The following is a 22,347-nucleotide window of genomic DNA, read 5'->3' as shown; positions in this document are numbered from 1 at the left end:
TGGGAGGCTGAAGTGGGAGGATCACTTGCGTCCAGGAGGCCAAGGTTGCAGTGAGCCAAAATGGTGCTACTGCACTCTGGCCCAGGTGACAGAGTGAGAACCTGTCTCAATTAAAAAAAAAAAAAAAAAATCCTCTTGAGCTCAAGTGATCCTCCCACATCAGCCTCCAAATAGTTAGGACTACAGGCATACACCACTACACTTTATAGGCTTCTTATGTCCTTCCAGTCAGTGTAATATTTTGAGGTTAATTCTTTTCTTCCCTGAAACTCTAGTTTTAGATCGCAGATATCAATGACTTTTTAAATTCATTAACATTTCATTTGGCCGGGCGCGGTGGCTCAAGCCTGTAATCCCAGCACTTTGGGAGGCCCATATGGGCGGATCACGAGGTCGGGAGATCGAGACCATCCTGGCTAACACGGTGAAACCCCGTCTCTACTAAAAATACAAAAACTAGCTAGGCGAGGTGGCGGGCGCCTGTTGTCTCAGCTACTCGGGAGGCTGAGGCAGGAGAATGGCGTAAACCCGGGAGGCGGAGCTTGCAGTGAGCTGAGATCCGGCCACTGCACTCCAGTCCGGGCGACAGAGCAAGACTCCGCCTCAAAAACAAACAAACAAACAAACAAAAATTTCATTTCTAGATATGAATTTCTAAAACATATATGATATTTTATAGATTTCAAAGTGCTATTGATTAATTTAGCTAACATTGAATACTTCCTGTGTGCTAAGCTCAATTCTATCATCAATAAAGGTTTCTGTCCCCATGGAGCTGACATCCTAGTATTCAATATGCCATCATTCATCTTTCGTCATTACCTCAGCCTATTTAGAACAAATGAGAGTGCTTCTGAAATATTGACAGCAAATCCAGCATAATTAATTTGTCCTATTAATTTACTGTGTAATAGCAGTACTTTCATACATTTCCAGAGCATTCTGGTTAAATTTTAGTTTTGTCCTCAATTACTAGCATTTGGTGAAATCTGCCCATATCTCCTTCAGTTTTATGAATTTAGATAATGTACATACCTTCTTTACCTTGTTCTTTTCTGATGGGTAAACCTTGGCTTATTTTTTAAAGCTGGTGTGGTGGCTCATTCCTGTAATCCCAACACTTTGGGAGGCTGAGGTGGGAGGATCACTTGAGCCCAGAAGTTCAAGATCAGCCAGCCTGGGCAACAAAGTGAGATCCTGTCTCTCTTAAAAAAAAAAAAAAAAAACTAGATGTGATGGTGTGTTCCTGTAGCCACAGCTACTCAGGACTCTGAGATGGGAGGATCACTTTAGCCCAAGAGGTTGGGGCTACCGTGAGATGTGTTTGAGTTACTGTTTTCCAACCTGGGTAACAGAGAGAGAGACCCTTTCTTAAAAACAAAAAAATAGTTTTTTAAAGTCATCAGGAAACTTTTTAGATGAGTTGTTTAGTGATTTAGTGTTGGTGGCTATTCTTTTTATTTTCTCCCTATTCTGAAACTCACTTTTCTAACTTCCTTAGTATGCATTTTAATAGAACTTTTCAAAATTCTGTTCGTACACTATACTCTCCTGGTTCTCAATTTTCTGACAGTTTTGACATTTCCATCTGTGTCTCCATTGTCTGTAGTTACCACAAAGACTTCGTCTTTATCCTTTGGCTTTTACTGTCCTGATTCTCAAAATTCACATACTTACAGTCTTATATTACCACTTATAAGCACTTTATTTCAGAATGTATTTTTTTAATGAATTTATCAACCATTTTAGTTCTTTTTTTTTTTTTTTTTGAGACGGAGTCTCACTGTCATCCAGGCTGGAGTGCAGTGGCACGATCTCGGCTCACTGCAAGCTCCGCCTCCAGGGCTCATGCCATTCTCCTGCCTCAGCCTCCCGAGTAGCTTGGGACTACAGGTGCCCACCATCATGCCCGACTAATTTTTTGTATTTTTAGTAGAGAGGGGGTTTCACCATGTTAACCAGGATGGTCTCAATCTCCTGACCTCGTGATCCGCCCGCCTCGGCCTCCTAAAGTGCTGGGATTACAGGCTCATATGAGCCGCTGCACCCGGCCTTTAGTTCATTTTTACTTTTTAAGTGTACACTATAGTGGTCTTTAGTATATTCACAAAAATTGTTCATCTATTACCACTACCTAATTCTAGAACATTTTCATCACCCCCAAAAGAAACTTTGTATTCATCAGCAGTCACCCCCCCCCACACACACACCCATTTTTTCCTCCCTTCAGACCCTGGCAACCACTAATCTGCTTTCTGTATCTAGATTTGCCTATCTGGACATTTTGTATCGATGGAATGACACAACATGTGGTCTTTTGTGTCTGGCTTCTTTCATTTAGCATTTTCAAGGTTCCTCTAAGTTCTAGTTTATATAGGTATTGCATTGCTGGATAAAATTCCATTGTAGAGATAGCTACCACATTTTATTTATCCATTAATCAGCTGATGGACATTTGAGTTTCTATTTTCTACTTTCGGATGTTATGAATAATGTCACTAAAACAGTTTGTGTACAAGCTTTTGTGTGAATTTGTGCTCAGCTCTCTTGGCTACATACCTTGGAATGGAATTGTTAGGTAATATGTTAACTCCTTGTTTAACATTTTGAGGAACTGCCGAAATGTTTTCCAAAGTGCCTAAACCATTCCCACCAGGAATTTCTCTACTTCCTGGTCAATATTTCTTAATGTTGGTCTTTTTTGTAGCCATCAGATGGGTATGAAATGGTATCCAATGATTTTGATTTGTATTTCTCTCATGACTAATAATCTGATAATCTAATGACTAATAATTAAGCATCATTTCATGTCGTTATCAGACATTTGTATGTATCTTTTTTGGAGAAATATTGATTTATATCTATTTGAAAAATTGGGGCCGGGCATGGTGGCTCACGCCTATAATCCCAGCACTTTGGGAGGCCGAGGCGGGTGGATCATGAGGTCAGGAGTTTGAGACCAGCCTGGCCAGCATGGTGAAACCCCATCTCCACTAAAAAATACAAAAAATTAAACCAGGCATGGTGGCGTGCGCCTGTAGTCCCAACTATTCAGGAGGCTGAGGCAGGAGAATGGCTTGAGCCTGGCAGGCAGAGGTTGCAGTGTGAGCTGAGATCACACCACTGTACTCCAGCCTGGGCAACAAAGAGAGACTTCGTCTCAAAAAAAAAAAAAAAAAAAAGAGAAAGAAAAAGAAAAGAAAAATTGGATTATCTTTTTATTGTTGAGTTGTATATTCAGGATATAATTCCTGTATCAGATAAATGATTTATAAGTGTTTTCTCTCATTCTGTGGTTGTCTTGGTGGTATCTTTTTTTGTTGATTGCGGTAAAATATGCATAACATAAAATGTACCATTTGTACAATTTTAAGTGTACATTTCAGTGGCATTAAGTACATTCACAGTGTTGTGCAACTATAACTGTTGTTATAGTTGTTCCCCCATTTCCAGAACTTTTTTTTTTTTTTTTTTGAGATGGAGTCTCTCTTTGTCGCCCAGGCTGGAGTGCAGTGGCACGATCTCAGTTCACTGCAACCTCTGCCTCCCGGGTTCACGCCATTCTCCTGCCTCAGCCTCCCGAGTAGCTGGGACTACAGCTACACCCGGCTAATTTTTTGTATTTTTTAGTAGAGACGGAGTTTCACCATGTTAGCCAGGATGGTCTCGATCTCCTGACCTCGTGATCCGCCCGTCTCGGCCTCCCAAAGTGCTGGGATTACAGGCTTGAGCCACTGCACCCGGCGTTCCAGAACTTTTTCATCATCCCAAACAGAAACACTGTACCCATTAGATAAAAACTCTCCTTTTTCCCCTCCCCCAGCCTCTAGTAACATCTCTTCTACTTTCTGTCTCTAGGACTTTGCCTATTCTAGGTGCCTCAAATAAGTGGAATCATATAGTATTCGTCCTGATAGTATCTTTTAAAGTGTAAACATTTTTAATTTTGATGAAGTCCAATTTATCTATTTTTATTTTTATAAGTAATTTTTAGTAATTAAAACATTTTTAATTTATGTTGTCACTTGTGCCTTTGGTGTCATTTCTAAGAAGCCATTGCCTAATCTAAGGCCATGAACATGTATTTTGACCATTTTGAGTACTCTCTTACTTGATTCTCCCTTCTATATTTAAAACATCCACCAATATAACTATCAAAGGTTTTATGGGAGGAGTTTTATTAAGTGTTCTGCTCTTTTTTGTTGTTGTTAAGATCAGGATAGTAGTTTTCAAACGGTAGAGTCTTCTGGGATGTTTAGTAAAATAAAAGTTCCTCAGCTGTTTTGTGTATTTGTAATAAACTTCCAGGAGACTTTGCATGATGTGGTTGAAAGAGTGTGGAATTAGAATAGTCTAGCCTAGTAATTAAGAGCATGGATCGTGGAGCCTAATTACCTGGGTGTGAATCGTGGCTGTGTCACTTCCTGGCTGATTTCGGACAAGTCACTTGTTCTCTCTGGACCTTCATTTCCTCCCTCATAGGACTATTGCAAGGATTAGCTAGGATATAGCTGTAAAGCATTTAGAATATCTGTGGATATATATAACTTAGAATATCTGCAAAGCACTTAGAACGGTTTGGCAATGATCGCCATATAAGTATTAGCTGTTATACCCTTTAAGTCACAGTAATGTCATTTCTAGAGACCTAATCTAAGAACATTATCAGAGATGTTACATAAAGATGTGTGTATAACAGTTTCATCACAGACACTGATTGTAAAAGTAACCACATATAGTCAGTAGACATATGGTTAAATAAATTAATGAAATTTATGAGATGTCATATAGCCATTAAGTCACATTGTCAAAAATACTTAATACCATGGGATGTTATCAGTGAAAATGTCAAAAACACAACTATATGTAGAATATGTCTCTAAAATTTTTTAAAAATTCAAGGCAAGGGGCTGGATGTGGTGGCTCATGTCTGTAATCTCAGCACTTTGGGAGACTGAGGTGAGAGATCACTTGAGGCCAGGAGTTTGAGACCAGCTTGGGAAACGTAGTAGGACCCCCATCTCTACAATTTTTTTTTTTTTTTTTTTTAGATTAGCCAAGCATAGTGGCTTGTGCCTATAGTCCTAGCTGCTTGGGAGTCTGAGAGGCAGAAGGATCACTTGAGCCCAGGGATTGGAGGTTACTGTGAGCTATGATTGTACCACTGCCCTCCAGCCTAAGTGACAGAGTGAGATCCTGTATCTTAAAAAAAAAAAAAAAAAAAGCCAGGTGCGGTGGCTCACACCTGTAATCTCAGCAATTTGGGAGGCTGAGGCGGGCAGATCACCTAAGGTCGGGAGTTTGAGACCAGCCTGACCAACATGGAGAAACCTCGTCTCTACTGAAAAAAGAAAATTAGCCAGGCATGGTAGCGGGTACCTGTAATCCCAGCTACTCGGGAGCCTGAGGCAGGAGAATCACTTGAACCCATGAGGCGGAGGTTGCAGTGAGCCAAGATTGCGCCATTGCACTCCAGCTTGGGCAACAAGAATGAAACTCCATCTCCAAAACAAAACAAAACAAAACAAAAAACGAGACAGGAGAGTGGAATGTTAGTCGTGTAATGCATATAAAGCAGTATGTTAAACTGTTGACAGTGGTTGTTCTTGGAAGCTGGGAGATGTTATTTCAATTTTCTTCTGTACTTTATTATATTCTTCTGATTTCAACAATGAGTATTTTATACTTGGAAAAACCAAGTAAAATTATTTTTGAAAAAGATTAAGTGTGGTGAAAAACCTCATAATGTGAATAGGAAACCTGAGTTTAGTACCAGTTATGTTATTAAATAGTTATAAACCTTGAATGAATTTTATCTCTTCCTTGAGGAGCACAGTTTGCTTATCTGCCAAGTGATGAGTTGGACTAAAATAAAGACTGTATGGTAGAGTGGTAAAGATCTGGAAGTCAGGAGTGAGGAATTAGGGATGATAGCTGTGGAGGTCACTGCATGGGTTCATATCCTAGTTTCACCTCTTATTACTTGGTGACTTTGGGCAAGAAATTTAGCTTCATTGTGCCTTAGGGGTTTTTTCATTTATAAAGTGCAGATAATAGTAATACCTCATGGGGCTGTGAGAATTAAATGAGTTAATATATGTAAAGGCATACATGGCATGGCACACAGTAAAGACTAAATAAATGTTAACTAATTTTATTGGTATGTAAGCTCCTTTCTAAGCAGTCATTTATTACCAAGAATATTTTTAGTCACGTGGGTGGTTTCTTAAATTTGTCTGTCATTTGAAAGTTTAACTACTTTTTTATTTAGATATTTTCAGGATTGCTGAAGCTATCTATTTGTGAAGTTGAATATTGTAGACTTTGGACTTGCTTTGTTTACTTGTCTTGTTCTTATACAGGCAGCTGCTTTGGGGCCCTAAGTTACCTCATTGATAAGGGTGTTTTGTAGTCCTTTTTAGCACTAAAATCTCACACTTGATTTTCTAGAGTGTTTTCTGGCTCTTTGTTTTGAAACTAATGTTGTATGTAGCTTAATCTAAGTTGCATGGGCTGTTAGGTTGTAGCTATTTTCCTTCAACTGATGTTTTAGTTTTAAATTTAGGAAATGGCATAAAACCCAAGAGAATACATATTATAGCTCAGTTGACTAGCCTATTCTAGGAAAAGCTAACATTATAACATAAACTCAGCTAAAAGTTGGTAAAGCATGACCTCTAGTTTAACTCAATTGATGCATAGATGTTATTTAACTTAATCCCAGAAAAAGAAATGTAGCCAAATGCTATTAAGAGATAAATCTAAAAATCACTTTCAGAGTCACCAACCATATTGAAATTCACTTTTGGAACTCTGAACAAAGACTGCAGAAATGTTACTTTTATAATATTATTTTATTTCACTGTCTATATGAGATAAGTCTTCAGTGAATAGTGACTCAGTTATCATATTGCTTTGGAAATATCAGTGAGCAAGTCACTCTGGAGTACCTCACTCAGTTTATAGTTGCAGTCATAATAAAAATGATTATATTATTTCCTTATGGAGTAAGAATGGAAATTATATTTTAATATATTTATTCTTAGATCTTCAGAAGCTCTCCCCATCTCTGCATGGTGTAGCTGCGGAAGCAGCCCAACGCAGGAGTCCAGTCATCATTTCTGTGTTAGAGTGTAAGTTAGAGTAACATTGCCAGGAAGCAAAAGGTAGGAGTTTGCCACAGTTAAGGGATACAATAACAGATATTAAGGGATACTTATCACAGATGTTAAAGGATATTCTTTGCTAATCGTAGTAACTTTTGTTCATCAAATATACCTAGCTAACCCATTACAGGAGTGAGGTATTGTGTCTTCTGGCTTGACAGTTAGGTAAAGCCAGCCCAAGACAGCTTTGTGACCTACTGGTGGAGGAAAAGGCTCTTGCCTTAGGGACTGGATTTTATTTTAGGATGTTGTTTGCCTAAGGTCAGAGAATTGCTACCCTATGTATTGCAGAGATTTCACTCAATGCCTCCAAATTCCCCGTGTTTACTTTTTGTATCTTCTGCTAACTTGGGTCCTGTTAATTACTTAGTATTTATATTTCTCTCCACATGTTTTCCTTTCTGAAAGTAAGAATTTGTGAGCTTTTCCTTTAAACATCTTGAGCTTTTTGTGTTTGCTGTTTTTTTTTTTTCAGTTAAAATTTCCATTTTTTAAAATATAAGAGGCTGATAACATGTTTGCTTCTGTGGAGGAAAATTGGGAAGCTCTGGAACATCAGGACAATGTGTTTTTTATTGCACCACTGGACCTTTGGAACTCATTAAATTTTTTTCCCAACTTTTAAAACTTTATTTTATGCCATAGTACAAACATCTTCGCAAGCTTTTTGATTTGCTTGTTTTAACAAAGTTAAGAATACAAAGTTTCTTACAGTTGACCATGGATGTTTCATTGAGGCATAATAGTAAATTTACAGTCTCCCTTAGAATGATCTGATTCTACTCTGGAGGCTAAAGCAGGGGGATTGCATGAGCCCAGAGATTTGAGGTTACAGTGAGCTATGATTGCACCACTGCAATCCAGCCTGGGCAACAGAGTAAGACCCAGTCTTAAAAAAATAAAAATCTACTTAAACTGGATCCACTGATTTACGTCATAAACTTCAAAATGCAATAAATGTACTGGCCTAATTCTTCCAAAGGTAGTTTGGGATCAGTTGTATCAGCATCGGTTTCCTTTCATTCTTTTTTTTGAGACGGAGTCTCGCTCTGTAGCCTAGGCTGGAGTGTAGTGGCGCCATCTCAGCTCAGTGCAACCTCCGCCTCCTGGGCTCAAGCGATTTTCCTGCCTCAGCTTCCCAAGGTGTAGCTGGGATTACAGTCATCTGCCACCATACCTGGCTTATTTTTGTATTTTTAGTAGAGACGGTGTTTCACCATGCTGGCCAGGCTGGTCTCGAACTCCTGACCTCAGGTGATCCACCTGCTTTGGCCTCCCAAAATGCTGGGATTACAGTCGTGAGCCACCCTGCCCGGCTGTCCGTTTATTCTTTAACACTGGCAAGATTGCTATTTACCATTTTATCTTCGAGAAGCATAGTAGAGTCAGTCCTCTTGCTTCTTGAATTTCTTCTTATGTACAACTGACTCCAGGATCACTTACACTGTGCCTTGATAATGGTAAGTCTGCAGCTTCTTCAGTATGGTCCCCTTTCCAGATATACAACAGGCAAACTTTGTTGCCTCATGGACACATAGAATATTCATTCTATCTATCTTAGTCCAGGTACAAAATTGCCTCTCTTACAGTAATTAGTGCGAGGTGCTGCTGTCTCAACAGATGCCCTTATTCCATAGCAGTTTTTTTCTCACAGATGAAAATATGAGGTAATTTCCACAAAGTGGCTGTATCGTAGGCCTCAAATATAAAGTCATTCAGACCTCATATTTTCCGTTATACTCACAGGCCAAGCCAATAGCAGCTCCCAGGAGACCTGAGCTCTGACAATGCCATGGCACTTGTAGAAGTTCTTGGCATACATATGCATTGATCCTACTTTTCCTTTAGCACAACCTCCTCTTTGTCCTGTAAGCTCTGCAAGAATTTCTGGGACAGAAAGTTAACGAGTAAAGCTAAAGCTGTGAGCCTAACAGGCTGTGATGAGATGATCTGTGGAATTTATCCTGGCTTCAAGTCCTTCCCTTCCTCCTCATCCCAACAATCTTCCTGATATCACAAAAATGACAGAAATATGAATAATTTCTGTCATTTTTATGACAATATACAGCAAATAAGCTGTATAAACAGAAGGGTCCATTTTTTAATTCCATTTGATGAACAGTCTGCATCATCCTGTAATATTTGAGTCTGTCTTCCCTGGTGAGCACTATTGTGATAGGAGAGCCCTCTTCCAACCATTGAGGTTACATTTCTTAATTTCAAGTTTGCCTCATTTGCAAAATTACAGAACGCTACCAGCACTCTGCTAGCTGGCTTCTGGGTGAGCCCACCACACAGGGTGAGATGGAGGTGGGCATCTTCCTCTCTAGTGCAAGCAGCAGTGGCCAGGATGTTATTATACTCTGTACCAGGCTGCAGGCCCACAGACATTTTTGAAGGGAACATAGTATTCATGGATAGGCTATAATTTTCTTATCCATTCTTCCATTGTTGAATATTTACTGTTTTTACTATTTTTTTAACCATTATAAATCATGCTTTGCTCAGTATCTTAATACCCTGATCTTTATTCATTTTTTAAATTATTTCTTTAGGGTAGATTCTCAGAAGTAGATCAAAGAGCACATTTTTAATGCTCTCTTGGTATGCCTTGCCAAACTACTTTCCAGTAGTTTGTGCTAGTTGGCACAACAGGTTGTGCCCATTTGCATTCTCGTGATGATCAGCTTGTGAAAAGTTTCTTTTATGGTACTTTTGGAAGCACTGAATATTTATTATTTAAATACTTTTTGCTACATTTAACAGTAACAAATTGACTCCCTTAAATTTTCATGTTTCAAGGTTATTTAAAATATGTGTATGTATATTTATATTTTGTTGTTTTTATCCTTCCTCTGTTCATTGCCTTCTTAGAAACAGCTTCATTGAGATATAATTTACATTCCATAAAATTCACCTATTATACTTCAAATACTTGAAGTCAATGATTTTTTTGTAATTATGTACAGTTATGCAACCATCACTGTAATTCAGCTATAAAACAATTGCATCACTCCAAAAAAAATTCCCTGTGTCATTTGCTGTTAATTCTATATCCCAAAGCCAGCCTTAGGCGACTACTAATCTGCTCTGTGTGTGTGTGTGTGTGTGTGTGTGTGTATGTTTTTTGTTTGTTTGTTTGTTTTAAGATGGAGTTTTGCTCTTTCTGCCCAGGCTGGAGTGCAGTGGCATGCTCTCAGCTCACTGCAACCTCTGTCTCCTGGGTTGAAATGATTCTCCTGCCTCAACCTCCTGAATAGCTGGGATTACAGGCTTGTGCCACCAAGCCTGGCTAATTGTTTAAAATTTTTTTTTTTTTTTTTTGAGGCGGAGTCTCGCTCTGTCGCCCAGGCTGGAGTACTGTGGCCGGATCTCAGCTCACTGCAAGCTCCGCCTGCCGGGTTCACGCCATTCTCCTGCCTCAGCCTCCCGAGTAGCTGGGACTACAGGCGCCTGCCACCTCGCCCGGCTAGTTTTTTTTTGTATTTTTTAGTAGAGACGGGGTTTCACTGTGTTAGCCAGGATGGTCTCGATCTCCTGACCTCGTGATCCGCCCGTCTCGGCCTCCCAAAGTGCTGGGATTACAGGCTTGAGCCACCCCGCCCGGCCTGTTTAAAATATTTTTAGTAGAGACAGGGTTTCACCATGTTGGCCAGGCTGGGCTCGAACTCCTGACTTCAAGTGATCCACCCACCTCAGCCTCCCAGGCTTGAGCCACCGTGCCTGTCCTGCTCTTTGTCCATAATAGATTTGCATATTCTAGAAATTTCAAACAAATAATGTCATATAATATGTAGACTTTGTATCTGGCTGGTTTCTTTCACTTAGCATTATGTTTTTGAGGTTCTTGCATGTTGTAGCATCTGTCAATAGTTAATTCATTTTTATTTCAGCTATACTATATTTTGTTTATGTAGTGTTTGATGGACATTCAGATTGCTTCCAATTTTGGATTATCATGAACAATACTGCCAGGAACATTTGTGTACAATTCTTTGTGTCTTTCATTTCTCTTGGGTAATTTCTCTAGGAGTAGGATTGCCTGGAGCCCATTTAATTTTATGTAATTGCTTAGCCACAAGAAAAGTTCCTTTTAAAAAATGGATGATAGCACTATACCTGAGAAGAAATACATAATTAAATGGTATAAGAGAGTTAAAGTGCAGTGATTGGAGCAGGTAAATGAAAAGTTCTAAAAGATGCGGTATGACTGTAGTAATGAAAACTACTTCAGAATTTATTGGTAGATGAGCAACTACTACAGTCTAAAACCAAGTGAAAGCAAATAAAAACAGTGAGCATCTAAATAAACTTTGAAAACTTTGATTCCATGAAAAATGACAAAAATGGAAATTGGGCATGTTTGCATTCATTAGGACAGAAACATGAGTATATAAGATATATAAATTCTCTTTCCAGTATTAAAAAAAGGCCATCAAGATTATGATAGATAAATAGGCCAAGGAGTTAAGTAGTCAGTTTATTCAAGATGAATGCATGTACTCTAGTGAATAAACAGGCATTCCTCCTTGCTAGTAACTATAGCAATAGATATTTTATAAATTTGTTGGTTATACTAAATTAACAAAATCAAGTTAGTGCTAATGCTAGAGAGGTTGTGATGACATTAACTTCGTTGGTCTAGTCTGTGTGCCAAGCATTGTGGCAAAGCCATCTAGATCCTTGTAGATGTGAGATTTTGAAATAGCTTTCATTCTTGTTTGCTTGAATGTAATTTGAATATTTTAGTACTATATAAATAAAGGAAGAAATAAACCAAAAGATAAAACAGTTTTAGATTCTCCCATGTGCTGAAGTCAAATCTAGTCATGCCTTCCTCTCCGCTGTCTTTCTCTCTGTCTGACTCAAACTCTGGAGGCACACATCCAACATGGGTTTTTTTCTTTTTGGGCCAGAGAGCTGCATGCTTGCTCTGCTGTGTTCTGAATCCTGCTTTTCTAGCTTGCCTAAATCCTGAATCCAGTTGTTCTTTAATCCAGTGACTCACACCTTGGGAGTTTCCTGCACCCCACTCCAAGAAAATGCAATTAACTTTTCCATTTCAAGTAAATAATGCTGTTATGTCCTTTCTACTCTTTACTGATTTTGCTTTAAGTGCTCATCTGAAAATATGCTTCCTGTTGACTTTTTAAAAGTTCCTTGTAGAGTTCTTCTGTATGGGTGGGACCAAACATTTGTGAGTCACTCCCGGTTAGTATAGCATAGTACAGTCATCTTAAGAGTAAGTGATTTTTTAGTTTGACAGGTTGTCCGCCAGAAAGTGATAAAGTAGAGCCAAAAGCAAGAAACAGAAATTGACTCTTGCTCTATTTATTTTCACCTTTTTTCATCTAACATCAAAGATTATTTCCATTTCTGATACATTTTTATTGTATTTGTATTATTTTTGTCTAATTACTAGCATAGGTTTCTACGTCATCCATGCTTAAATGCTTTTCCTTGTTATATGGGGCTGTAAGACATTTATACTGTCAGTAGTTGAGCTTACTTGAAGTCATAGGTGAGGAGGTAATGTCTGACGATTAAGAAGTCAGGAATGATAAAATAAAAAATTTTCTATTTGTTTTATTGTGCTTGACAATAAGTTTTCACTTAAAAATACATTGGCCAGGTGTGGTGGCTCATGCCTATAATCCTAGCACTTTGGGAGATTGAGGCAGGAGGTCACTTGAGCCTAGGTGAAACCTCTCTACAAAAATGGTAAAACCTTATCTCTACAAAAAATACAAAAGATTAGCTGAGTGTAGTGGTGTGCACTTGTAGTCCCAACTACCTGGGGGGCTGAGGTAGGAACATCACCTGTGTCTGGGAGGTCGAGGCTTCAGTGAGCCATAATTATGCCACTCCTTTCCAGCCTGGGCAACAGAGTGAAACCCTGAATCAAAAAAAATAAAAATAAAAAATATGTAGTACCAATTTACTACAATAATATTAATAATTTTCTTCACTGTAAATAATCTACCACTGTAAATGATCTTCTTCTATAGGTAGGGATACATCTGTGTTTGGTCTTTTTAGTCTTTTGTACTCAGATTGGCTTCATGACTTTAAGACCTCAGAAAGAAATGTCCCAGTAGGTTCTGCTAATTTTCAAGGAGTTAATACAACAGAATTAGAGAGTCGAGAGTGTTGTTTGATGTGACTTTTTTTGATCTCTTGTGATCTCTGTTGGCTTTTTCATGTCATTATGGTTTCTCTTTGTATACTGGTTGGAGGTATTAGCTGTTGGCTGTTTCCCTGGCCTCTTGGATGGTACTTTTCCTGATTTTCCTTGTACCTTTTTGACTATATGAAATCCCGTCAAGCATTTTTTTCTACTGGTTTTTCCTCAAATGTGTGTTCCTAAATGTTCAGTCATTGTTTTCTCTGTTAGTGTTATTTTTGGATCATTTTATATATTAGAATAATTTTGGTGACCATTCAAATGTGGATGCTTTTTAGATATATTGAGCCCTGAAGCCTGAATTTTCTGCCTTTACTTACCTTACTTACTAGATGTCCTTATAGTGAATCTAAAAGCAACATATCTAAAACTGAAGTGATTCATTCACTCTCCACCCTTGCTCCAGTATTTCCAAATACAGATACTGGTGTTATCTGTCCAGTAGCCCAAGCTACCAACTGCTGCCTTTATCACTGAAACGCATAGTTTCTGTCACTGAGCCCCTCTTACTACTTCTAACACTGTCCTAATTCAGGGCCTTATGGTTTATTTCAGTAGCCTCTTAACTGGTCTCCAACTGTTTTAGTCTGGGACTCTTCAAGGTACTTCTTCATTGAATGAAATATCAGTTTGATCTCAGGACGTCCCTGCCTAAACCCTATAGTCCTAAGTTCTCTATCTGATAAAGATTGTACTGCATGATATGTCCTAAAAGACTTGGGGACTGCTTACCTCTCTAGCCTCATCTCCTGTCATTCTCAGTCTCATACATCACACACTAGTCCTCTCGACTCCCCTGACCAACCCCACACTGTGCTGTGTCTTACCTTTGTTTTTCATGATGTTTCAATCCCCTCCCTGCTTCCCCTGACTCACTCTTACTCAGCCTTATGATTCAGCATGGGACAGCTCCTTCAGGAATCCTCTTAATTCTCAGAGTTGGGCCAAGTGCTCCTTTTCTCTGTTCTTGTTAGTATGTAAAACAGGGTAATTTTTTTTTTTTTGTAAATTTTGCTTTAAGTTCTGGGATACGAGTGCAGAATGTCTAGGTTTGTTACATAGGTATACATGTGCCACGGTGGTTTGCTGCACCTATCGACCTGTCATCTAGGTTTTAAGCCCTGCATGCTTTGGCCATTTGTCCTAATGCTCTCCCTCCCTTCATCCCCTGCCCCCCGACTGGCCCTGGTGTGTGTTGTTCCCCTCCCTGTGTCCATGTGTTCTCATTGTTCAGCTGCCACTTATGAGTGACAACATGTGGTGTTTGGTTTTCTGTTCCTGTGTTAGCTTGCTGAGGATGATGGCTTCCAACTTCACCCATGTCCCTGCAAAGGACATGATCTCATTCCTTTTTATGGCTGCATGGTATTCCATGGTGTTTATGTACCACATTTTCTTTTCTTTCTTTCTTTCTTTTTTTTTTTTTTTTTGAGACGGAGTCTTGCTCTGTCACCCAGGCTGGAGTGCAGTGGCACAATCTTGGCCCACTGCAACCTCCGCCTCCCAGGTTCAAGCAATTCTCTTGTCTCAGCCTCCCAAATAACTGGGATTATAGACATGTGCCACCATGCCTGGCCAATTTTTTTGTATTTTTAGTAGAGACAGGGTTTCACCATGTTGGCCAGGCTGTTCTTGCACTCCTGACCTCAAGTGATCCACCCACCTCAGCCTCCCAAAGTGTTGGGACCACAAGCATGAGCCACCACGCCCATACCATATTTTCTTTATCCAGTCTATCATTGATGGGCATTTAGGTTGGTTCCATGTATTTGCTATTGTAAATAGTGCTGCAGTACACATATGTGTGCTTGTGTCTTTATAGTAGAATGATTTATATTCCTTTGGTTGTATACCCAGTAATGGGATTGCTGGGTTAAATGGTATTTCTGGTTCTAGATCCTTGAGGAATCACCACACTGTCTTCCACAATGGTTGAACTAATTTATATTCCCACCAACAGTGTAAAGGTGTTCCTATTTCTGTACAGCCTCACCAGCATCTATTGTTTCTTGGCTTTTTAATAATCACCATTCTGACAGGTGTGAGATATCATCTCATTGTTGTTTTGATTTGCATTTCTCTGATGACCAGTGATGTTGAGCTTTTTTTCATATATTTGTTGGCTGCATAAATGTCTTCTTTTGAGAAGTGTCTGTTCATATCCTTTGCCCACTTTTTGATGGGGTTGTTTGTTTTTTTCTTGTAAATCTGTTTACGTTCCTTATAGATTCTGGATATTAGACCTTTGTCAGATGGGTAGATTGCAAAAATTATCTCCCATTCTGTAGGTTGCCTATTTATTCTTCCTATTTGAATAGGAGTGGTGAGAGAGGGCATCCTTGTCTTGTGCTGGGTTTCAAAGGGAATGCTTCCAGCTTTTGCCCATTCAGTATGATATTGGCTGTGGGTTTGTCATAAATAGCTCTTATTTTGAGATATGTTCCATCAACACCTAGTTTATTGGGAGTTTTTAACATGAAGGGATGTTGAATTTTATCAAAGACCTTTCTGCATCTGTTGAGATTATCATGTGGCTTTTGTTATTGGTTCTGTTTATATGCTGGATTACATTTATTGATTTGCGTATGTTGAACCAGGCTTGCATCCCAGGGATGAAGCCAACTTGATCGTAGTGGATAAGGTTTTTGATGTGCTGCTGGATTTGGTTTGCCAGTATTTTACTGAGGGTTTTTGCATCGATGGCATGAAGTTTTCTTTTTTTGTTGTGTCCAGAGTTTTGGTATCAGGATGATGCTGGCCTTATAAAATAAGTTAGGGAGAAATCCCTCCTTTTCAATTGTTTGGAATAGTTTCAGAAGGAATGGTACCAGCTCCTCTTTGTACCTCTGGTAGAACTTGGCTGTGAATCCATCTGGTCTTAGGCTTTTTTTGTTTGATAGGCTGTTAATTACTGCCTCAATCTCAGAACTTGTTATTGGTCTATTCAGGGATTCAACTTCTTCCTGGTTTGGTCTTGGGAGGGTGTATGTGTCCAGGACTTTATCTAATTCTTCTAAATTTTCTGATTTATTTGTATAGAGTTGTTTATTTTCTGTTGGTAGTTTGTATTTCTGTGGGGTCAGTGGTGATATCCCCTTTATCATTTTTTATTGTGTCTATTTAATTCTTCTGTCTTTTGTTTATTGGTCTAGTAAACAGTCTATCTATTTTGTTAATTTTTTCAAAAACTTAGCTCCTAGATTCATAGTTTTTTTTTGTAGGGTTTTTCGTGTCTCTGTCTCCTTTAGTTCTGCTCTCATCTTAGTTATTTCTTGTCTTTTGCTAGCTTTTGGATTTGTTCACTCTTGCTTCTCTAGCTCTTTTAATTGTGATATTAGGGCGTTGATTTGAGATCCTTCTAGCTTTCTGATGTGGGCATTTAGTGCTTTAAATTTCCCTCTTAACACTGCTTTAGCTGTGTCCCAGAGATTCTGGTGTGTTGTCTCTTTGTTCTCATTGGTTTAAGAGAACTTCTTGATTTCTGCCTAGTATTTACCCAGGAGTCATTCAGGAGCAGGCTATTCAATTTCCATGTAGTTGTGTGGTTTTGAGTGAGTTTCTTAATCTTGAGTTCTAATTTGATTGCACTGTGGTCTGAGAGACTGTTTATTATGATTTTTGTTCTTCTGCATTTGCTGAAGAGTGTTTTACCTGCAATTACGTGGTCAGTTTTAGAATAAGTGCCATGTGGTACTGAGAAGAATGTATATTCTGTTGATTGGGGTGGAGAGTTCTATAGATGTCTATTAGGTCCACTTGATCCATAACTGAGTTCAAGCCCTGAATATCCTTGTTAATTTTCTGTCTCGTTGATCTAATATTGACAGTGGGGTGTTTAAAGTCTCCCACTATTATTGTGTCGCAGTCTAAGACTCTTTGTAGGTCTCTAAGAACTTGTTTTATGAATCTGTGTGCTCCTGTATTGGATGCATATATATATTTAGGATAGTCAGCTCTTCTTGTTGAATTGATCCCTCTACCATTATGTAATACCCTTCTTTGTCATGACTATGGACCCTGGCCTCCCTGTGCTCTTGGTGGAGGCAGGGAGCAGGCATGAGCCCTGCCCTTCTGGGCACAGCTGCAGCCACCCAAGTCTCAGCTGCACACCCCAGCCTCCCGTTCCATGAAGGAGGCAGGAGCCCACCCCTCACACCCCCAGGTGCAGCTGCAGCCACCCAAGCTGTGGCTGTGGACCCAGGCATCCCTGCACTCTTGGGGGCCCAGGAAGGAAGGCCCCCCTGCCCTCGCAGGCTTCGAAGTGCCTGTTCCCACTTCCTGGCCTCTCCCTGCTGTTGGCACCCTTTTGATCTCAGAGCAAAGTCAGAGTGGAGCCCAGGTGCTGTCACAGACCAGCCAGGTATGCACATGCTCAGGGCAGTGCTGGCACACCAGCCTCCTGTCACCTCAGCCCCCTCTGGACTTTGAGTGCCAACAAACATAGGAAGGAAACCAATGAGGGCTGAGGGAAGCTCAGCACTAGCCTGCAGGTACCCCTTGGCACCTACAGCCTGGGTAACATGAACAGCAGCAGGAGGCAGACAGATTCCTGGGTGGAAGGGGTTGGGTCCCTGGTGAGACCCTGCCTTCAGACCAGTGAGGGCCTAAAGACTGGGGGCCAGCTCTACAGACAGAAACAAGAACTTGTGGTGCCTTTTCCGGTCCCACTCATGGCCACTCACAGACCAGCTGGCTCACATTTCCTCCCCTCTGAGGCCCATAAAAGCCTCAGGCTCAGCCAGAGCTGAGCAGATGTTGAGATGACCTGCCTGTAGAGAGGAGCTACCTACTTCAGGGCCTCCTCTGAGCTATTCTGTCACTTAATAAAGCTCCTCTTTGCCTTGCTTACCCTCCACTTGTCTGCCTACCCCTTTCTTCCTGGACACAGGACAAGAACTTGGGACCTGCCGAAAGGGAAGGCTGAAAGAGCTGTAACACAAACAAGGCTGAAACATGCCCCTTGCTTGCCATACTGCAGGTAAAGAGGAGAGAAGAGCTGCAGCCCTTCAGGGAGCTCAGACCTGGAGCTCCCCAAGCCAGGGCTGTGACTCCCTCTTTGATTCCCTGTAGTTCCTGGAGACTCCAAGCTTCCAGGTGCCACCGCATTCCCTGGTGGCAGCTGTGGAAGCTGCTTGCAGTGAGCCTGATCTACCACAGCCTCACAGAGGCTGGAGCTGCCCGCCCCACTGCAGCAGGTGGCATGCCTGTTCGCAGTGGTTGGACCCCATGCTTGCTTGCTCACACACCCCTTGCCACTCCATGGCTGGCTTGTCCTTGGCAGGCGTGGGATCCAGGCTGGTAGCATGAACTGAGCGCAGCCTGCCAGCCCAAGTAGGTAGAATGAGCCCAACGGGCCCGAGCAAAACTCAGGCAAGGGCACCACCAGCCACAGAGGTTTCTGGCCAAAAAAGCGACACCCGAAGGATCCTGCAACAATTTTTCTCTTATTGAAAACTTCTGTTGACTTCACTTTCTCTATTAACATTGCTCATTTATTTGCTTCCATTTAGAGCAAAACTTCTTAAAAGATTTATCTAGGCCGAGCGTGGTGGCTCACACCTGTAATCCCAGCACTTTGGGAGGCCGAGGCCGAGGCGGGCAGATCACGAGGTCAGGAGATCAAGACCATCCTGGCTAACATGGTGAAACTCTGTCTCTGCTAAAAATACAAAAAATTAGCTCGTCGTGGTGGTGGGCACCTATAGTCCCAGCTACTCGGGAGACTGAGGCAGGAGAATGGCGTGAACCTGGAAGGCGGAGCTTGCAGTGAGCCAAGATCGCGCCCTGCACTCCTGCGTGGGCGATGAGCGAGACTCCGTCTAAAAAAAAAGTAAAAAAAAAGATTTATCTATATATGTGGCTTCTTATTCCTCTATGTCCATTTTCTTTGCAGTCATTCTGGTAAGGCATTCATCCTCCACTACGTCCACACTGTTCTTGCCAAGGTCGTCAGTGGCTTTCAGATTATTTCCAGTGGTCAGCGTTTGTCCCTTACCTTACTTGATTTATCAGCATCATTTGACTGTTGATCTCTCCCACATTCTTGGAAAACATTATTCACACAGCTTCCAGGACATATCACTTTCTCTTGGTTCTTTTCATACCTTACTGGCCATTCTTTACAATTTCCTTTGGTTGGTCCTCTTTTCCATGACCTTGAAACTTTGAACTGCTCCATGTCCTTGGACCTCTTGTCTATCTGTACTCGTTCCCTTGGTGATCTCATCCTGTCTCTTGGCTTTAAATTCTGTTTATATGCTGATGACAGCTAAATTTATATCTCAAGCTGAGACTTCTTCCCCTGAACTCTAGGCTCATGTATCTAAGCTGCCTTTAAAAAATTTTTTTATTGTGATAAAATAAATGTAACAAAATATATCATTGTAGCCATTTTTAAGTATACAGTTCAGGGTACTATATACATTCATAATGTTCTGTAACCATTATCACCATTCATCTCCATAACTCTTTTCATCTTGTAAAGCTGAAAGTTTTTACATATTAGACAGTAACTCTCCTCCCTCCAATCCCTGCCAGACACCATTCTACTTTGTAGTAGGAAGAAGGAGGTATGAATCCTCAAGTTTTGTTTTCTTTTTCAAGATTGTTTTGGCCATTGAAATTCTGTGTAAGTTTTAGGATGAGCATTTCTAATTTTGCAAAAAAACCTCACTAGGATTTTGATAGGGATTACATTGAATCTATTGATTGCTTTGGGTAGTGTTGACATCTTAACAGTATTAAGACTTCTCTGATTATGGAATATGTTTTTATTTATGTCTTCTTTAATTTCTTTCAGTAATGTTTTATAGTTTTCATTGTACAAATATCTTAACTCTTTGGTTAAGTTAATTCCTAAGTTAATTCATTAACAATTTTTTAAAATTTTTACTTTTTTTTTTCTTAACCCCTTTCCCAACCCCCTAAGTTAGTTCTTTTTGATGCTATGAAAATGGGATTGTTTTTGTAATTTCCTTTTTGGATTGTTCATTGTTTAGTGTATAGAAATGCAACTGGTTTTCCTGTATTGTCTTTGTATCTTACTACTTTGCTGAATTCATTTATTCTTAACAGTTTTTTTCTGGACCATTTAGGGTTTTCTACATACAGGACTATATAATCTACAAACAGATAATTTTATTTCGTCCTTTCCATTTGGATGCTTTTTTTTCTTTTTTTTTGGTGACGGAGTCTTGCTCTGTTGCCCAGGCTGGAGTGCAGTGGTGTGATCTTGGCTGACTGTAACCTCCACCTCCCGAGTTTAAGTGATTCTCCTGCCTCAGCCTCCCAAGCAGCTGGGATTAGAGGCATGCACCACCATGCCCAGCTAATTTTTGTATTTTTGGTAGAGATGGGGTTTCACCATGTTGGCCAGGCTGATCTCGAACTCCTAGACTCAAGAGATCCTCCTGGCTTGACTTCCCATAGTGCTGGGATTATAAGCCACCATACCCAACCAGGTATAAACTTTTAAAATTTTAATAAACATTGATGAATCATTTTCCAACAAAGTTGTATCAGTTTATACTCTCATGTCCAGGACAGTGGGCCTTCTGTATCCATGGGTTACACATCCATGGATTCAGACAATTTTGGATAGAAAATATTTGGGGGAAAAAAAGGATGGTTGCATCTGTACTGAACATGTACAGAATTTTTTTTGTCGTTTTCTAAACAATACATTATAACAACTATTTATGAAGTATTTGTATTAGGTATTCTAAGTAGTCTAGAGATGAATTAAAGTATATAGAAGGATGTGTGTAGGTGTTATGCAACTACTACATCATTTTATAAAAGGATCTTGAATATCTGTGGTGAATTTGGTGTCAGTCCTCTTCACGGATACTGAGAGATGATGCATATGAAAATGTTGTTTCCTCCACATTCTTGCTAGAGCCAATTATCACTAATCTTAGTCTTTGCCAAACTTATATTAAACATCTTGTTAGCTGCCTGTTTTCCTGAGCTTTTTAGGTCTCTTGAGAGTTTTGGCGTCAGGTGCCTGTTTGTACCTTCCCATATGTGTCTTTTTTTTTTTTGAGACAGAGTCTCGCTCTGTCGCCCAGGCTGGAGTGCAGTGGCCGGATCTCAGCTCACTACAAGCTCTGCCTCCTGGGTTTACGCCATTCTCCTGCCTCAGCCTCCCGAGTAGCTGAGACTACAGGCGCCCGCCACCTCGCCCGGCTAGTTTTTGTATTATTTAGTAGAGACGGGGTTTCACCGTGTTCATCAGGATGGTCTTGATCTCCTGACCTCGTGATCCGCCCGTCTCGGCCTCCCAAAGTGCTGGGATTACAGGCTTGAGCCACCGCGCCCGGCCTTTTTTTTTCTTTTTTAATGGAAATTTCAAATAATATAGGAAGGTGTAATGGCACACCCTTATCCTTATAGGGTGTCCCAAGTAGCATTTTGAGTTTTGAATAGAGTGAGTTATGACCTTCTATGAGCGTTCTTTTTTTTTTTTTTCTATTTTATTTTTTTCTCCCCGCAATACTTTCCAAGTCACAAGCCCCTCTCTCAGGGTGAACCCATCACAGGGTGTCCTTCAGTTGCCTGCCTTCCTTCCTTTCATCGTCCATCTCTGTCACCCAGGCGGGAGTGCAGTGGCACGATCATGGATCATTGCAGCTTCAATCACCTGGGCTCAAGCGGTCTTCCTGCCTCATATTTTGATTTTTTGTAGAGACAAGGTCTCACTTTGTTGCCCAGGCTGGTCTTAAACTCCTGGACTCAAGCAGTGTGCTCACTTCAACCTCTCAAATTGCAGAGATTACAGTTGTGAGCCACCGCGCCTAGCCTTTTGAGCATTATTCTGTGGCTTGACTGGGTTTCCAGCCCTGTTACTTAGGGCCAGGAGTACAGTAGGACCCCGGTTCAGAAAAGGAATTATGACGTCTGCTAAATACTATTTAGCTTAATTTACTCATAAATTGGTTCACACTGTTAATTGAATAGTTATAGATATTCTAGTCTGTATATTCTAAGCATACTTAC

The 22,347-nt window shown here is 40.4% G+C and overlaps 1 protein-coding gene and 1 pseudogene across 1 annotated transcript in view; one reads left to right on the top strand and one right to left on the bottom strand.

The window, feature by feature from the left end:
• The window catches only part of LOC105515417 (sarcolemmal membrane-associated protein), a 159,376-nt gene that overhangs the window by 45,252 nt on the left and 91,777 nt on the right, over nt 1–22,347 (top strand). The window lies entirely within an intron of this gene.
• On the bottom strand, nt 8,491–9,557 carry LOC105515451 (annotated as a pseudogene).

The sequence above is a fragment of the Colobus angolensis genome, unplaced genomic scaffold, assembly GCF_000951035.1.
Source record: "Colobus angolensis palliatus isolate OR3802 unplaced genomic scaffold, Cang.pa_1.0 Scaffold26, whole genome shotgun sequence".
Taxonomy (NCBI): domain Eukaryota; kingdom Metazoa; phylum Chordata; class Mammalia; order Primates; family Cercopithecidae; genus Colobus; species Colobus angolensis.
Note: the sequence above shows the minus strand (reverse complement) of the source record. Positions and strands in the feature narration are given on the sequence as shown.